Source organism: Triturus cristatus, chromosome 10 (assembly GCF_964204655.1).
Source record: "Triturus cristatus chromosome 10, aTriCri1.1, whole genome shotgun sequence".
NCBI lineage: Eukaryota > Metazoa > Chordata > Amphibia > Caudata > Salamandridae > Triturus > Triturus cristatus.
In genome coordinates, this window is record NC_140593.1 from 224,474,664 (window position 1) to 224,493,590 (window position 18,927).

At 42.1% G+C, this 18,927-nt stretch overlaps 1 protein-coding gene across 1 annotated transcript in view; it reads right to left on the reverse strand.

Annotated features, from left to right (window-relative positions):
- Positions 1-18,927, reverse strand: part of LOC146789242 (serum paraoxonase/arylesterase 2-like) — a 156,278-nt gene that overhangs the window by 62,050 nt on the left and 75,301 nt on the right. The gene's annotated exons all lie outside the window — the stretch shown is intronic.

Sequence of the window (18,927 nt, forward strand, 5' to 3'; positions counted from 1 at the left end):
CCTCAAGTAATTCTACTGCTTTGTCTGCAGTTAGTTCGATGCAGGTGGATCGTCTACCTGAGGCATTTCTCATGTTTTACACCCTCCCGTATTACCAACACCGAGAGTACCAGTAACTCTGGGGGTGCAAAACTACCAAGAAATACAAGTGGAACACTGAGGTTCTACTGGAAAATTAGGATTTACCGGGGGAGTAGGTAATTCTGGATCTGATTTGCTGATAATTTCTCACTTTCTTCTGTAGTTTCAGCAAGAGACTTTAGGATTCTTTCAGCAACCAGAGTCCAAGAGTGAAACCTGTAATTCAAATTGGACTGGTACCTCCTATCACCAGAATAATTGCAATTCGAATGACACTCATAATCAAGTTCTTAATGCTACATTGTAAACACTTCTTGACAGACATGCCTATTGGTAAAGTAACAGATACATTTGTAGATCACATGCTCTCCCCAAGGGGTCTATTGGCAGATCGTGGACGTTTAAAGTGAGCCTTGCAAAACTTTAACACCGCAATACAGAATGCTGCATTTGATGCGTTTGTCGACTTAGCCAATACTTCCAGTTTATGGTAATGTACATTTCTACCACTCCTGAAAACCACAGTTTTTTACTCCGTAAATTTGCTTTATTTTGCTTGTGTTGTGTTTTCAATTTAGCACTGCTTGAGTACTTCAAAAATACTTTACACAGTGACTCTAAGTTAAGCCTGAGTTCTTTGTACCAAGCTAGTAGAGGAATAAACACAGGTTTATTTAGTGAATTAAGTGGATCACCTTAACAAGGTTCGAGGTTTTCACTTGAGGTGTCTCACCTCCCCCTCAACTAATACTCCAATTTCCTAGAGTCCCAGAGGAGAGTGAACCCCTCCAAGGCATGGGTAGAATTAGAAAATGAGTTATGGTTGCTATTTATGGTGCCAACCAGACCATTGACGACAATGCATTTGGTGAGCAGATTGGTTCTTCCCATGGAACATTTTCCTGGAAGGGTGCGGGCAGAGGGAACAGGGAGGGTGGACACCTGCTTGAATTATAATAAGAAAGAATGTTACTGGCTGCCATACAAGCTCAGACATAAATGTCAAAAAGTAACAGCAGACAACTAATATTGCAGGGGTCAGAAAGGGAGCAGAGGCAGGGGTGACAGCAAGGGGTGTCTGGAGAAGCTAGTTGCACCAGTTAAAGTGGGTGTACTGCAACAATGGCTGTGGTTGTACCAGACTGAGCTTTGTATTTGGGGAAGGGTTTTTTCCAAGGGTTTTATGATCCCTTATACAGGTCCAAGGAAGGGGAGTGGACATACAACCCAAAATCATGTCAAGGAAGAAAGTGAATCATACAGGTAAAACTGGCTAAAGAGGTGTAAAGGAGTAGGATGGCGGGCCCTTTTGCATCCCTCTGATGGACGATCTGATAAGTTCACCAATAGCTGTGGTACCTAAAAATGAGGCCTAATGTGCATCTTCATCCAGAACCCAGTCATCCTCATAGGAACCGGCTAATTTTCACCTTCGCATGAGCTGAAACCAGCACATCCTCATTGTTGCGGGTAGCGGACCCAGCAAATATCTCCCAGAATCAGCGCTTCCTTGTCATTGTATGGAGGGAACCAGGCGCATCGTCCCTGGAACCCAAGCATTGACCTTGGCCTCGACACATCACCTACTACGGGAGCAGCAGCTGGGTGTTTCATCTGGAACCAGTACTCTCAATCAGAACTGATGCATTGTCGCAGTTGCGTGGAGAAAATTGATGTACCTTGGCCACTGCACCGTGCATCCTCATCTGCGATGACGCAGCCCAGATCAAGGTACTTTTGTTCAGCGAGACCAAATTAGTTCCTGTATCTGGCCCATGCTCCATTGCAGTGGGCCTGAACGCTTTACCCCAGTCTAGCGCAACCAGATAAATCACTTAAGCGCTTATTGTTTATAAGTGCTATTTTGTCATTCATTCTTTAAAATTCATATCTCAACTTCTAACTGATGGATTTTTGTCGTTTTGGTTTTGTTTAATTTATAAAATCATATTCTATTTTTCTAACATGTGCGGAGTCCTTTTGTGTTATTTTCACTGTGTTGTTGTATGGAGTGTTGCACAAATACTTTACGCATTGCCTCTTAAGGTAAGCCTGACGGCTCTGTGCCAAGTTACCAGAGGGTGAACACAGGTTCATCTACATTGTGTTGTAACCTACCCTGACTAGGATAGTGGTTCCTGCTTGGACAGGGGGCAAACCTCTGCCAAACAGAACCCCAATTTCTAACACCAAGGGAGATAAAAGAATGTCTGATATACAAATCGAGTTGGCAAGAGAGTACAGGTGAATCAGAGAGTGGATGTTAGAAGACTGGGTTAGATTGCAAGAATTTTATACGTGAACGAGAGAGTGCATGGCAGAATGAAAGCAAGATTAAAAGTGAAAGATTGAGTGTGAGATTGATAAAATTAATCTGAAGACGGAAAGTGAATGTGTGGAGGGAGATATGTGTTAAGGGAGTCATCATGGCATGTAAAGAACAAGTACAGACAGTGGGATACAAATAGAAGTAGAAAGGAAATGAGAAAGAAGGTAGGAAATTATTGCACTGTAAGTACTAGACAGGTATTTTGCTGCACACTCATTTGTGGGTCAGGCATATATAAGTGATGCCTGAAAGCTTTGAAATCTGTAGGCACAGTAATTGAAGCTCATGCATTCTATGTTACACTAACTGCTGGTGTGCATTCTGTCACAGTGCAAGATCCATATTTGTGTGCATTCCTTGTAGAAACATGAACTGGCCACCATAGTAGTCACACAGAAATCGAGAATGACATATACTGTGGCATGGTAATGCTGATGGACATATTTGTCTTCCATGTACATTCTGATGGAGATTTCTTTGCAAAAAATGTTTTAGAATACTTTTTTCCAAAACAAAGACATGACCGGCATCCAAATTATGATTCCATATTATGAATGTACTGGTCTTCGAGTAAAGTATATTCAGACAATAGACAATTTGTGTAATAGTATCAGAGGCAATACTTCATAAGCGCAATCCAATGCAATTTGGGGTGAGTTTCAAACATTAACAAGTCAGTCATCCCTGTATAAAGCCTTTGTAAAATCGCCTTAGGCAGCACCTGCATCTCACCCTCAAAACAACGAGACACCCAGGGAGTATCAACATTTTTACCAAATGCAAAAGGACCAATCGATGTTCGTTTATGACATATAAAGTGGGTGATGATTCTTCTTTTTCATGGATTCCCAATCTCAATATTGTTGCAATTATCTTATTTTGTGACATTCCCACAAACATATTCTAGAGCGATTCTGGAAACGTTGTTGTTGCTTCTTACAATTAAATACTATTCTGCTGCAGAGGAGCAATGCTTCGAAGAATATTGAAGAGTTTGGATGATTTCAAAAGCTCTTTTTCAGGGCAGTCTTTATTTGCCTTATTAGGTGATTTGTCATTAAATATGCTTTCAAATGTACAATTTGGCACCATTTTATCATGTAAAACAAAAAGTTGAATGGTGACTGGCCTATCTCGCAATCATCAAATAGGAGTGGTAGCTCGCATGGTTCCATAAAGGCTATCCTCAATGCACTGTTGTGCACACAGCGAAAAAAGAGCACCCTCAAACATTTCACTGTGTACACAGAGGAAAATAATTAGAGGTAACATTGTTGTGACAACTCCTCTGGAGAAGAGGGGCAGCAAGCATAGCCATAGACGCCCTCTAGTGTAATGCAATTTATGGTATTATGAAAATATACCACTTCCCAACATTAAAGACTGTCATTAGGAGTCTGAACTAGCTGTAACACGTGACTGTGCCTTTTCTATGTACATAAAATGTGCTGGTACTTGACAGAATGGCACTGGGTGAAGGATCATGTGTGCATTTTCTGACTGACAGGAAGACACCCACATGGACTGCCAGATGTGACTAGTAAAGGTAAAAAGACTTGACATGCAGGCATCAACATGGTTGGTTACAGGGAGACCTCACTGTGTAAGAAGAATTGACTAAAGGTCTCCTTATTCCACAGGAATTTCCACAGTGAGACCCAAGGGTGATCGCTAAACTATGTTTTGGGCCCTCCTGGTTTTCACCCATTGGAACAATGTTAAGATGGTTATCAAAGGAGAGCGCGCGTGGCTGCCGGACAAGATGGCCGCCTAAGGAGTTCCTCATGTTGGCAGACGACCGGAGCCATTTGGAGCTGTTTTTAACCCTCGGTCTGCTGCGAAGACGGATGTTTTGATCGTCGGAAGGCAGGGTGAGCCTGCATGACTGCTGCAATGGCATATTGGTTACTCTTGTGACCTTTTTTAGGTCCTTTCTATTTTTCTTCATTAGGGCGACCATTTTAGCTGCCTTGGAACGCCGTCTGAGGTGATTTTTCTTTTTCTCCTGCCTTCTAGCTGTATTGACGGTGGGAATACATTATCTCGTTCCGCTAGCCTTATGGATCTCATGATGTTGTGCACTCCTTTGACTTTCCTGCTATGCTCTACTTAACCCGTATGAGGCTCATCATACTGAGGTAACTTTGCTAATTTTCTTTATTTTATTGTTTTATTCTTCTGCGACACTCTGCATTTTTGTCTGATATTGGAGACAGAGGTCTGTTCGTATTCGACCAGTTTTTTCTTTCTATTTTTGGAACGCATCTCCTCGCTTGCTGTATGGGCAGATTGAAGACACTTAAGGCGTCTCCTCTTCATGTTACCTCCTCCTCACAGAAATTATCCTCGTTCTTAAAATCTGCCAACTGTCCCTTGAGGGGCACTCCACCTACAACCAACATGTCATCCTATCCTCTTCATCAACTAAGATTGTTCAATAGCGTCCTCATCTATTCACAAGAGAGTAATGCGATGACGAAGACACTGCCTGGAACATGAAAGGCATCCACTCGGGGGCCCCCACTGATCCCTGCCCTCCTCACATCTACCATCGCACCCGAACTACAACACCATTAACACTACCTTCAAAACAGGCACCTTCCCAGACGACTGGAAACGTGCAGAAGTCAGACCCCTGCTCAAGAAGCCCACAGCGGACCCCACCGAACTCAAGAACTACCGGCCCATCTCGCTCCTCCCCTTTGCAGCCAAAGTTACAGAGATAACAGTCAACATGGAATTGACACGATTTATCAAAGAGAACGCCGTCCTCAACCTGTCCCAATCCGGATTCTGAAGCAACCACAGCACCGAGACTGCCCTACTTGCCACCACAGACGGCATCCGCACCCTCCTGGACCAAGGCCACTCCGCAGCACTCATCCTACTGGACCTGTCAGCGGCCTTCAACACTGTCTCTCACCACACACAAGTCGCCAGACTATACGGCGCTGGCATACAAGAAACAGCTCTGGACTGGATCCGATCATTCCTCACCGGAAGAAGCCAAAGGATCAGACTGCCACCTTTCCTCTCTGATCCCATGAAAATCACCTGCAGAGTCCCACAGGGGTCGTCTCTGAGCCCGACCCTCTTCAATATCTACATGGCCCCCGTTGTTGCCATCGTCCGAAAACACAGCCTCAACATCGACACCCAGCTCATCCTCTCCCTCACCAAAGACCCTACCAATGCCAAACTCAACTTCCAGAAAGGAATGGAAGACATCGCAGTCTGGATGACCAACAGCTGTCTGAAGCTCAACGCCGAGAAGACAGAAGTCCTTGTTCTCGGAACCACCCCCTCTGCATGGGGCAATACTTGGTGGCCGACCGCCTTTGAAGCCCACCCACCCTCTCAGACCATGCAAAAGACCTTGGCATCGTACTCGATTCATCACTCACCATGAACCGACAGGTCAACGCCTTCACCTCTAGCTGCTTCAACACACTCCACATCCTCCGCAAGACCTTCAAATGGATCCCCCCTGAGTCAAGAAAGACAGTCACCCAGGCACTCATCACCAGCAGACTGGACTATGGAAATGCCCTCTATGCCGACATCAACAAATCCCTACTCTGCAAACTCCAGACAATACAGAACACCACTGCTAGACTCGTCCTAGGCACAAACACATCAGCCAACACCTACAAAGACTCCACTGGCTTCCCGTGGAGAAAAGAGTCACCTTCAAAATCCTCACTCAGGCCTACAAATACCTACACAACAACAGGCCAAAATACCTCAACGACAGAATCAACTTCCACGTACTCAAATGAAACCTCCGATCTACCAACCTCGCACTGGCCGAAACCCCGCGCATCCACAGAGCCAGAGCAGGCAGAAGATCCTTCTCTCACATCGCAGCCAAGACCTGGAACGAGCTACCGGCAGACATCAGACATGCCCCCTCCCTGAAAACCTTCAGGAAAACCCTCAAGACCTTGCTCTTCGGCTAATCAGACATGCGCCCCCCCCCCTCAGCGCCTTGAGACCCTCACGGGTGAGTAGCGCGCTAACAATCCCCTGATTGATTGATTGATTGATTGATTGATTGATTGATTAAGCAGGACCCCCATTTCCTCAGAAATCCTCTTCTCCTATTTCTCTTGACCTGGTTCTTGAAGAAATTCGAGCACTCCATCCTTTTGTGGAGGAAACCAATAGGTGCGCATCCAGCATCTGGGCGACAACTGGTCTCAAATGGGATCCAGTCGCGGTTTTAGAACAACGTGTCAGTGATGTGCATGATGAATCTTTGGAAATTGCAGTAATGGAGAAGGAGGTGGTGGTATTAAAGGCTCATTCTGAAGACTTGGAAAATAGAAATAGAAAGCCTACCACCGCCTTTATGGTCTTCAGGAAGAATTGGAGGACATGGACACCGTATCCTTTTTCACTTCTTTTTTGCTTCAGCTGGAGGACTTACCTTCCTGGACACACGTGAATATTCAGAGAGCTCATCGTCTAGGTCCTTGCCCTATCTCACCCTCCTCGTCATCCAAACCCAGAGGCGTCATCATGTTTTTCTGGAGTTTACTGATCTAATAAAAGTTCTCAATGCAGCGAAGGCTAAAAAGCAACTTTTATGGCAAGGTTGTAAAATCTTTATTTCACAGGATGTCTCAAGAGCTACAGCTGCCAGATGGAAGGAGTTCCTAGATCTTCGTCCATAACTACGCTCTTTGGGAGCCCGCTTTGGTTTTTATCATCTTTGCCTCTTTAAAGTAACATTCCAGAATAAAACTTCCTCCTTCACTGCTCCTGCTCATGCAGAACTGCAACAATTTCTTCATTTACTTTCTTCCAGCTCTATGGAGACTTCAGCCTCTTCATCATAATAAATGATTTTTGTGTTGGAGGGACCCCCTCTTGCATAGTATCCTAGTTTTTTGGATGTTGTTTCTCTTATTTATTAACAGGCTCACTCTTTATGTTTCTCTTATGACCAAAGTGTGCTTTGCGATGACTGACTAACCTTCTTTTTCTTTTCAGGTTCCTCGATGTTCTTTATCCTAGTTATTTACCTTGTTATGTTCGGGTCGTCTGTCGACACGTCTCCCTTGCTGTGCCATCTTGCCCGGTGCTGTTATCGACTCTCCCACAATTGTTCATCTTCATCAGATAGGTGTTTGCAGTCGTCATTGTTGAAAGATCTCTCTTTCTATGATCTTCTCTTTTTTCTCCCTCACTCTTCTTCCCTCAACCCTGGTTTTTCTCCGTTTTCTTCCAGGTATCTTTTTTGATATTTTCATGTTTGCTATACCTTTTTGTCCTACAAGACCGATGCTGTTTATATATTTACACTTGTTGCTCTATTCAGAGTTGTTTCTTGAAATGTTAAAGGAGTAATTAATCCTATAAAGAGGCAGATAATTTGATCTCATTTAGCCAAATATTCCCCTGACCTCGTTCTTCCTCAAGAAACTCACCTTTCTGAACCAGAGGCCTTGAAATTTAAACAAGGTTGGGTGGATTCTGTTTAAATAAGAAGAATTGTGTTATTCTTCTTTGCCACAAGACATTAAAATTGGTAACTGTTTCTCAAGACGTGGATCCTGAAGGCAGATGGCTTTTTGTAAAATTAATTGTTAACGATGTTCCCTTAACTATTTGTAATATTTATGACCCTATCCAAGCTGACAATTCCTTTTGCCCCAATATTTCCAAAAACTTTACTCAATATGTTGATGATTTTTTTATCTTGGGTGGCAATTGTAATTAAGTAATGGACCCTTTTATGTATCATCAATCCCCAGTTAAATGTATTCCCCACAAAATGCACAAACAATTCCTATCCTTTATATCCCAATGCCTTCTAGTGGACTCATGGAGAAACTGCAATCACTTTAATAAAGAATTTTCTTTCTTCTTACCTCTTCATGCTTCTTTTTCTAGACTAGATCATATCTTTCTTTCTAGATTACTTTCCCAAAATTGTATTGCTTCTTCTTTTGAACCAACTGTAATCTCTGACCAGGCACCTGACTTACTGACATCAATCTTCTCCCGGTACATTCCAAATCCAATAGATTAACATTCAATAATTCTCTCTTGCTCAACCCTGACTTCACATCTTCTTTTTTAACTTTTTCAGAGGAATTTTTTGAGGTTCACTCAGATCCTACTATTTCTCCACAATTACTTTGGGACACGTTCAATGATTCTGCTCGAGGTCATATCATTGACTTTGTTTCTCGGAGAAAGAGATCTCTTCTTAAACAACATCAATCCCTTGTACTTGATATCAAACAATTGGAACATCAATATTCTTCTTCTTCTTCTCCAGCTAATTGAACTTGTTCATGAAAAATTCAAATTTAACGAAATTTCCACAGATAATGCCTCTTCAATTCTACTTTGAAGTAGCGCCCGCTGTAATAAAATGGGTAAGCTCCTAGCTAATTATTTGAAAATCCATAAACAGACCCATATTTTAGATTCTGTAAAAAATTATGAAGGTCTTCCTGTTTTTAAGGACTCTGAAATTCTGGCAGAATTTGTTAAGTATTACCAAACACTCTACACCCCTAAATCTCCACCCGCCCTCTCTGATAGAGACTTATTTACAAAACGCTAAGAACTCCCTTGATACGCATAGAGATCTTTCCTCCTTGGAGGCTGACATTTCTATATCTTAGATCCTTCAGGCTCTTCAATCTGTTAAAAAAAAATCCCTGGTCCAGACAGATTCAATGGTGAATTCTTTCTCCATTTTTCTAATCTTCTTCTTCCTATGTTGTTACATCTTTACCAATTTTTCTCTGCATCTGGGTCTATTGGGCGTTCGTTCATAGAGGCTACACTCTGTCTGATTCATAAAGATGGGAAAGACCCAACTCTCTTTAAACATTACAGGCCTATTTCATTAGCCAATGTCGATTATAAAATGTTTGCCAAATTACTTGTTTTACGTCTCGATCCCCTCCTTCCTTTAATGATTGGGAAGGAACACTCAGGGTTCATTAAAGGAAGAATTACCTCAGATAATTCTTGATTATTCTCTAATGCTTCAAACAAGGCTTCTTCTCTTTCGCACCCTCTAGCAGCTACCTCTATTGATGCTGAGAAAGCATTTGATCGAATCAATTGGGCCATCATGCTCAAATCTCCAGCATGGCATGGGTTAGGTCCTCACTTTATCTCGTACATTTCCTTACTCTATCAATGTCCCATGGCTTCTGTTTTAGTTAATGGGAAAATTTCTAGTTATTTTCCGTTGGCCCTCTGTTTATTATTTATATTAGTTTTGGAACCCTTCTTATCCCGTATTAGAAATAATGCTGACATTAGTGGATTACAGTATGGAACTGATCATCTAAAACTTTCCACTTATGCTGACAACATACTTCTTTTCATCTCCTCACCTGAGCAGTCCATTCCGGCTCTTCTTCAGGAAATTGCTACATTTTCCTCGGTTTTGGGATACAGGATTAATTCTGACAAAACCAAAATGATTCCCCTTAATAATCTTACCTTTATTCATTCTTTCAATGCCACAGGATTTCATTTGAATGCTTCCAAAATTAAATATCTGGGCATCTGGTTTACCTCTTCCATTAATGGTTCGGTTTCAGCTAATGTCAATGTATGTCTAGATAAAGTTGGCAAGCTTTTCTCCTCCTGCAATACCCTCTTCCTCTCCTGGTGGGGTTGCTTGAATTCTATCAAAATGATGGTGTCACCCATAATTTTATATATACTTTCATTGATCCCAGTTAAATTTGCCTGCTTCGTTCTTCAAGAAATTGGTTTCTAAACTTTATAGTTTCATTTGGAATAACAAAAAAGCCAGAATTTCCCTAGCTTCTCTTAAGAAGGGTAAATAAACAAGAAGGTGGAGTTAATTTTCCCGGACCTTCGGTTCTACCATAGGGCTTTCTGTCTCCGACAAGCTGCTAGATGGCTTTCTTTGACACTATCCTCGTTTGCCCCCTTATGGTTGGACATTCAATGTTCTCTTCTTTCTCCTTTTCTCCCTCGTGAAGTTATAGCCTTCTCAGCTAAACCCTCCATTATCTTCTCTTCCCTTTTTCAACATACTTGTAATATTCAAAAGCCAATTTACCAGTCGCAGCCTGGAACTCGCGATTCCTTTCATCATTCTCCTCTCTGGTACAACAAACTTATCCTTATTAACAACAAATCGATTTTTGGGGAAACCTGGAGATATCATTTGGGTCAAAGATCTATTCGCTAATAATGATCCTCTACCCTTTTCACACAAGTTCAACTCTTATTCAAATGTCCTTGCTCCTTTTTACCTAAATTTCTTCTTCTTATAAATATTCTTCTCGATGTTCTTTATTCTTTACCTGAGACTCTCCCTTCCTCCTCTTCCCACTCCTCCCTTGGTTCAGTTCTCACCTCTGTTCCTTATGCTTCACCTATTTATAAACTTCTCCGCTCTTTATCATATGCCAGATCCAAATCTAAGTTAGAATTGCTGTCGGAATTAGATTAGGGAGGTACTTGGACTCTCCCGTTTTGCGATCAAATTTGGGACAAACTCTTTAAAACCTCAAGAACTGCCTTCCCAATCTTTGTTTTTCCTCTAACATAGACTTTACTTCACCTCATCTCTACTAGCAAGATTCTCCATGAATTCCTCTCCCAAATGTTAGTTCCGTGATCACCAATCTGGCGACCTTATGCATATGTTGTGCCATTGTCCCCCTATAATTTCCTTCTGGGAAAAGATTTGGTCTCAATTATCCCTATTATTCCATTTAAATTGTCCACTATGAAATGAAATGAAATGAAAAAGGTATTTAGTAAAGCGCACTGCGACCAAGCGGCTTCCTGGCGCTAAAACCTGATCAAGACTCACATAAATCAAACCGAAGAGTTTAGGGAGAAAAAGCCTGAGAAAAAAGGAAGGTTTTTAAAGCTTTGCGAAAATGGGAATAGATAGGGATAGAGCGGATGGATAAGGGAAGACTGTTCCAGAGCTGAGGGGCCAAAACCGAGAAGCGAGTGCCCCCGGTTCTGGATTTGCGGAAACGGGGGATGAACAGGAGAGACATGGAAGAAGAACGAAGAGTGCGACAGGGGGCATAAGAAGAGATAAGGGAAGTGATGAAGAGAGGAGCGGACCGAGAATGAGCCAGAAAGGCTAAACAGGCCAACTTAAAAATTGAACGAGAGTGAACGGGGAGCCAGTGAAGGGATTTGAGTGCAGGAGTGATGTGAGAAGATTTAGGGAGGGAAAGAATAAGGCGGGCAGCTTGATTTTGAATGGCCTGAAGTCGGCGAGATTGAAAAGCAGGGATGCCGACGTACAGGCCATTTCCGTAATCGATGCGGGAGATGACAAGAGCCAAGACAATGGTTTTGAGGGCATCGGTGGAAAAGAACCGAGAGATCTTCCGGATGAGACGAAGGGACAGAAAACAGGAAGATACCACGGAGCTAATCTGGCTGTGCATCGAAAGGTCATGGCTTACTTTAATGCCAAGAGTGCGGACAGAGGAAACAGGTGAAGGGGGGGGGCCAAAAGAAAGGGGCTAATGAACAGGGGACCAAGGGTTAGAGGGACCACCCGTGAGGACAAGCTCCGTCTTGTCAGGATTGAGTTTCAGATGGTTGGCGCTCATCCACTCAGAGATAAAAACTAGGGTGGAACAGAATTTGGGAAGGGAATCGGGAGAAGAGGATAAGTCAAAGATGAGCTGAAGGTCGTCGGCATAGTTATATACAGAGACCCCCAGCTCGAGGAGGGAAGTAATGAGGGGTTGGATATAAAGATTAAAAAGAAGAGGGGAAAGAGAGGAACCCTGAGGAACGCCACAGGTAACCGGACGGGAAGGGGCCGAAAAACCAGAGAGGTGGACCGCCTGGGACCTATCCTGAAGAAAGGACGCAATCCAGGAGAGGGCCACACCCCGAATACCAGCTGATCTGACACGGTCGAGAAGGATGGAGTGGTCGACCGTGTCAAATGCAGCGGACAAATCGAGGAGGACCAGAGCTTGGGGAAGATTGAGATCGGCTTTCCCCTTGAGCTCATCCAAGACCGCTAGGACCACCACCTCCGTGGAATGGCCCGGACGGAAGCCCTTGATACTCTTTTTCAGTAGTCTTTCTGAAGATACCTGCTCACCACACACTAATTTATGCTTGTTAGATCTTATACTAGCTCTTGCCTTTCAACAGATTTCTATTAATTGGAAATGTGCTTCAAATATCTCTTATATAGCCTGGTAGAATAATGTTTGTCATTATCATAGATTAGATACTGCCTTCTCCTCTTATGTATTTTCCTTCTGCTAATAGAGATTTATATTGGTTACCCTTGACCTCTTTTTTGGATGATGTTGCTCATAAATCTCCCAGTTGTATTTCATCTGAACATTTTAAACCAGCATGATTTTCAATCTGTCTGCAATGAGCTCTAAATTTTGTTACTCCTTGATCGGATGTTTTATATTACCTAATATTATTATCTCCTTTTTCAGATAATTCTTTAACTGCTGTTAACTTAGTCTTCCTGTTTTATATTCTTCTATTTCCCCTTCCTACCACTCCTCAGTATAGCTTCAAAATTGTTAAAACAGGTTACATTTTTAATGCTTTTTGTGATTCTTAGTTTTACTGTTTTATCTAGTTCTTTGGTTGTGTCATTATTCTATCTAATAAAGCTGCATTACCTTAAAAAAGATTACTATCAAGGGGGCAAAACCTACAGCACTTTCATGAACTGAACTGAATGACTGTATGGATATAGGAATTAGCACCCTTGACTGATCACTCAGAAGAGGAGAAATTGTCAACTTCTCACCAAAGTGCTGAGCACTTTTTTTTATTTTGGGGCAGTTTGTGCTTAAGCCTTCATAACATCATTCTACAAAAGGCCTCAAGGCCAAAGTTCTTTTCCACATAATGGGTATTCTAAAGGTACTTAAAGTTAGTAAAATCCTTTGAAGGAAACCGAGAAATAACAGCCAAAATGTGGCATTTTTTTCTGGGACATATGAGGAAAATGTACTATGCAAGAAAGTATGTATTTTTCTAAGAATGGCATCAACAAATGTACTATGCTGAGAATACGATCTTCCCAGCTTTCACGAATAGATGGCGAGTTGTAAAAACAATAATTCTTTTACTAAATATTTTTTGCAATTTTGTAAGTCATAGTCCTTTTATCCTTTTTTGCGGTTTCTTCCTGCTTATTGTTTGCTATGGAAACAGGTTTTAAAGCCATGGGTGAACGCGGAAAGCTATACATTTATCAGAAGTAAACACAATGCTGAATTCAGAAAGGAATCAATTGTGTAGATTGCTCAAGGTTTTACCCCAAAAACTCAATATATAACGCAAACTAATGAAAATAAGTAGGAAAAAAAGAAATATGTGCAAATGTTTTCATCTCGGATTTTGTCCCCCAAGGGCTGATATACTAAGATAATGTACCGTTATGTCCTCTGGACGTTAGGATAGGGTTTGTTCATTATCCAGACTTCATCCATAAGTCTGTTGCTGTGTCATTGACATTTTTCTTCAACTCACAGTGCCCTTTAGCCATTATCTGGTTTCACTGTGAGTTACAACATGCTTTCTATTCACAAAAAGCACATCCACACATAAAGTAACTCCATTAGTGCAAAGGACTACTATAGTAACGTGTCGCTTTTTTAACCCAAAAAAATACTTTTTCCTTTACTCAATGATTTGTTTTATATTGATGAGGGCCCAACATCTTAGCCAACAATAACTTTAGCAGAAACCATATGAGAACAAAGCAAGATTTGACAAAGTCGAAAGGCTGGCTGCCAACACCAGACCTCTTGGCCAGTGGTAAATTTGTAAACAAAATAAGTGCTGAGGCTCTCATCAGGAGGCTGATTACACCAGCCCATTTCTCCTGTAATGTTGCCTAAAACAGAGCAAACTATTAACCAGGATGTCGGGAGAGGATGTGGCCTAATGGCCAGAGCTGCCAACTTTGGAGCTGGGGAATCAGGTTCGGGTATCGGCATTCGCTCAACATCCTGCGATTCAGGGAAAATCACATAATCTCCCCATGCCTGCCACAAATGAATGTGTCCTTACTGGTGCTAATGAAACTATAGCCTGGTGTTAATGGTTAAGTGCCAGTGCTGAGCACCGGAAACCACTAGCTCAAATTAACCACTGCTCTTGGCTATTCCAGTACTTTTTAATACATTGCATTGGGTTAACACTAATGCTGTGCTCCGAAAATGAACTCAGAGTGCCATTATGTGGAGCACTCTCATAAACAAGTGATAGTGTTTAAAAATAAGTGTTGGTGCCGAGCTCAAATGAGACACTGTTCATAAGAACATAATGCATGTGGGGGGCCTCTTACTTCTTAAGCGAGATGCCTGGTTTGCAACATGTGCTGGTGCATGGCGTACAAGAGAGTGATATACAAGGAAAGGAGCCACCCAAAAATGAGTAACATATGGAGTGAGAGGAACATTGTTCATATTTCAATTGAAGTACTATAGAAACCACTTGCTAACATGTCCGCCTGCTTACTAAACATGACGCCATATACGTTTCATACTTTGGGGCATATTTATGAATCTATCACGCAGCACAGCAAGCCACCTTGCTCCATCCATCAAGGCAAATTCAAGGCAGTTTCTCCTAGCATGCTTGTAGAAGTGCTCAGATTTCTGGTCCATACCCTGGCAATGGAGTTGGCTACAGTAGTTATCTAGCTACAGTCGATTTTTTAGGTGTCTGCAGGAACCTAGGGTCGAGTTTGGAGTCAGCTGAGACTCTAAACAAGGACACAAATGGGGGAGAAACTGTCCCATGTAACTACCTATTTATCTGATGGGGGTCGCCCCTCCAGTGAAGAATGGGACAGATAAAGGCAAGGAAATTTCCCTAAGCTGTTAAAGGTCCCTCTGTGTCCTCTCCCCCACACCTTGAAGTCTGAGCCACTGTAAAGGGATCTCTGGAATGTCGTGGAGGAGCCCATCAATTCACATTGATGCTCAGCATTTCTCCACCCTCCATCTTATATTATGTTATGAGTCTTTACATGGCATGTATGTCACCCTGGGGGTATCATGGCACCTGTATGGAAGCTGCTGCTCTGTCAGCAGCTTATTGGAAGAGTCATATTTTCAGGCCACCAGGTCAGGAACTGTAGCGGGGCTGCCATGATACTTTTTATGTGGGCATACAGAGCACTCATGTATTTTCTTCTGGCATTTAGGATGCCCTCCACCTTTTTAGGTTTCGCCTGCACAGCACTTGCACTATGCTTGCGAAATCTATTGTATTTAATATATCTTAAAAGGGGCTTACATCCTGTCTTTACTTCTTTTTAGCCTGTGTGCTTGTTACTTTACTTTTCCTCGTTTCTATTGGGTGTAGGAGTTCTATTTCCTGTTGTTCCATGTGTGTTTCTCTTATCAGTCTCTCGTGGCCCAAGCACTTGTTTTGATCTGACCGCTTTGATGGCAACGTCTTTTATTTGCTTAAGGCTGCACAGTGTTTATTTGTTTTGTCTCAAAACTGCACGCATTTAAAGCGTGTTTTGTTTGACCAACATTTTATTCACTCTAATGTTATCTTGTCAGTGCGCATTTGTACTGTCCTTGTGCGAAGTATGATTTCTTAATTTTTTGGTCATACCGACTCCTTCTCACTAATTTTCAAGTTACTGCTATAACACATTTGAGAAAAGATATTCGAGAGAGCACGCAGGACAATAATTATTTGTTTCTCCTACACTTTCTTCATTTCAACGCTTTAATTCAGCACGCATTTCAAGCCAGGTGGCAAGCTGCATTTTTTGGGCTCTGACCAATGGCATTTATTTGACCAACTTCTGCCAGCATTCATTTCAAGCGGCATTAACACTTGTACGTTTTATTGGGATTCTCCAACGCATTTCATAACATTTACGCCATCTATCTCTGACGCCTATTGACTCATTTTTGTGCAGCACCACCCTTTTATAACGTGTTTGTTGATAGACTTTTTAAACTTTATCATCTGCCTTTCCTTAAAACTCCCATTAAACGGACACAGTTACGCATTTCCAAACATTAGCTCGACCGAGGTCCGACGGATTTCTAATCAGTTTCTCATCACAGAACACTTTTAAAGCCTGCTTGTTGGAAACATTTATTTGCCTTAACTGTATGCCCTGTCTTTAAGTTCGCATTCTAAGGACACTGTTACTTTGTTTTGGGCATCTACTCACAGATGTCCCATATAAGGCCGCTATAGACTTCATGGACTAATTAACTTTGCATAGAGACCAGTATTCACAGAAAAGTCTTTCAGCTTCTACCACTGACCCTTTAATCATTGTTTATGATTCTGTGGTGCACAACAAATGCTTAAGACTTTATACATCAGTTCCTTGTTCTCTTCATGCCACAGTTACTTTATAGGACACTTTATTTGTATGGTTTTTCATCTACTGTTTATCTATTCTCCCCATAGCTGCACCAATTTCATGCCTACTTATCAGGTACATGTTTTCAGCTTTAGCACTGGTGGCGCCCTGTGCGATAATGTTTGTTGGCACCCCCCCCCCCCCCCCACCCAATGACCACCTCCACCACAGATTCCCTCACTACCGCCATTTGACAGTGCCCCTCAAGTCACCAAAACCACTGTCTCTTAAATTCATTTCGTTTTATAGCGCCACTCATGCCGGTTTAAGATGTCAGAAAACTTTACATCACACACGCATTGCACAGACACAATCAACCATCGCTGTGAAAATCAGTATGTAGGAAATGTTACATAAGATAGAGGCCTACACGGGTAGGAGTCACATGTCATCCAAACTGGTAGGCAGTATAGTTTAAGAGTCCTTGGGCAGGAAAAGCACAAATTCAGAATTTAAAATGTAACACCATTGTTGGGGGTTTTCCTTAATAATAAGAATTGATTTCTACCCAAATGAACCCCTCTTGCAATATTAGGACAACGAAAGTCTGGGCAAAAAATATATAGCTCTAATATTTTCCTTGCATTTTGCATGCAGCTCTTTATTGGCAGTTAATAGCTCACTGCTCTATATTAAGAGTTTAACTTACAAACTGCAAGTAAGAAAAGGATCTGTGACAAAACCGGTAACCCATTGACCTATCTATATTATATGCACTTTGTGATATTAATGGGACAGGCATTTTAACCCTCTGCCCTCTGAACAGTCACAACTTTCACTAGACAAAGCTCCAGACTCTCTCCAGGAAGAACATTAATCACTGGAGTTGTCATTTTTATTGCGGGGACAAATTACGGGGCATCAGGTGCTTTCAAAGTGATGAACATGGCGCCCCCACCCCAAGTCAGCGCCCGGTGCGGTGGCACCGATTGCACCGCCCTAGAGCCGGCCCTGCATGTTTTTTTATCTTTCTCCTCCCCCATTTACCTAAACTCCCCACTTTATAATGCAACTAGTAACAGCACAACATATTGTCTTTTTATCAATAAACAAGTCATAACACTTTAACAGAGGTTCAGTGAATTATATTGTGCAGCTACTCACCAAGCTACAACTTACAACAAAAAAATGCGTATTAATGATTATTAATCACTTATGCGAAATCTAATGCATTTACCAATGCTTGTTCATATATTGAGTGGACTGCTGGATCTAATCTGGGAGGAATACTGTAATTTCTTTTGTCAGGGATGGGCTTCATGTGTGCCTCCAAGCTTCAAAGTTCCCCCTGGAGAACGAGCAGTGGTTGGTTGATCACGTACGAACATCATAAATGTATGGAAACAATACTTACCCTCTGAACATGGTTCACTGCTTCCAGGTGTTTGCAGCTTCTATTACTGGATGCCTCTGTAAAAGCAGCCCAAGTCTAACATGGTTGCCAAAAAACATAGCTTGTGTTTAACGTGGTTGCCAAAAAATATAAATTGTCCTAACTAAATTAATTTTGTGGGGTTTTAAATGCTCTGTGTCATGTTTATATTGTGTAGCCTGCTTGTTACGCAGGGGTTTCAGTTCCTTTACAAATGAAGGTACCTTGGATTTATCCGGTGCTGTACATGTTCATTGTAAGCAGTGGCTCAGTCTATACCTTGAAAATCTAATAAAACATGTTTTTTTTTTAAAAACATAAATTGTGTTGTGCTTCACATCCAATTGCCTAAATTCCTGTCTCCACCCTAACCAATGCCACCAGCCTCGGCTGATCGTGGCAGATGTGTGACACCGACTCTAAGAGCATAGACTTACCAGTGAGCTGTACGGACACTGCCATGAGAGTCGTGACGTGACATGGCCATTGTTTCTACTGCTACTGGTTACATGACTACGAAGTGGCATCCCTGTCATGCTGTTGGGGAAGTTATCACATTAAATACATTTGATGGCACCTCTCTGAAAAAACAGTAAATGCAAAGGATTCTACATGCATTCTAAATGCAAAAAGTTTTCTGTTTAACATGCAGGAAAACAGTAGTTTTTGCTCCTTGTGTTGCAGGTCACTGTCGGCCATCGTGGGAAGTAAAGGTCTAAGACCAGTCTTCCCCTGGGGTGCTTCGTGCTGGCCTCAGGA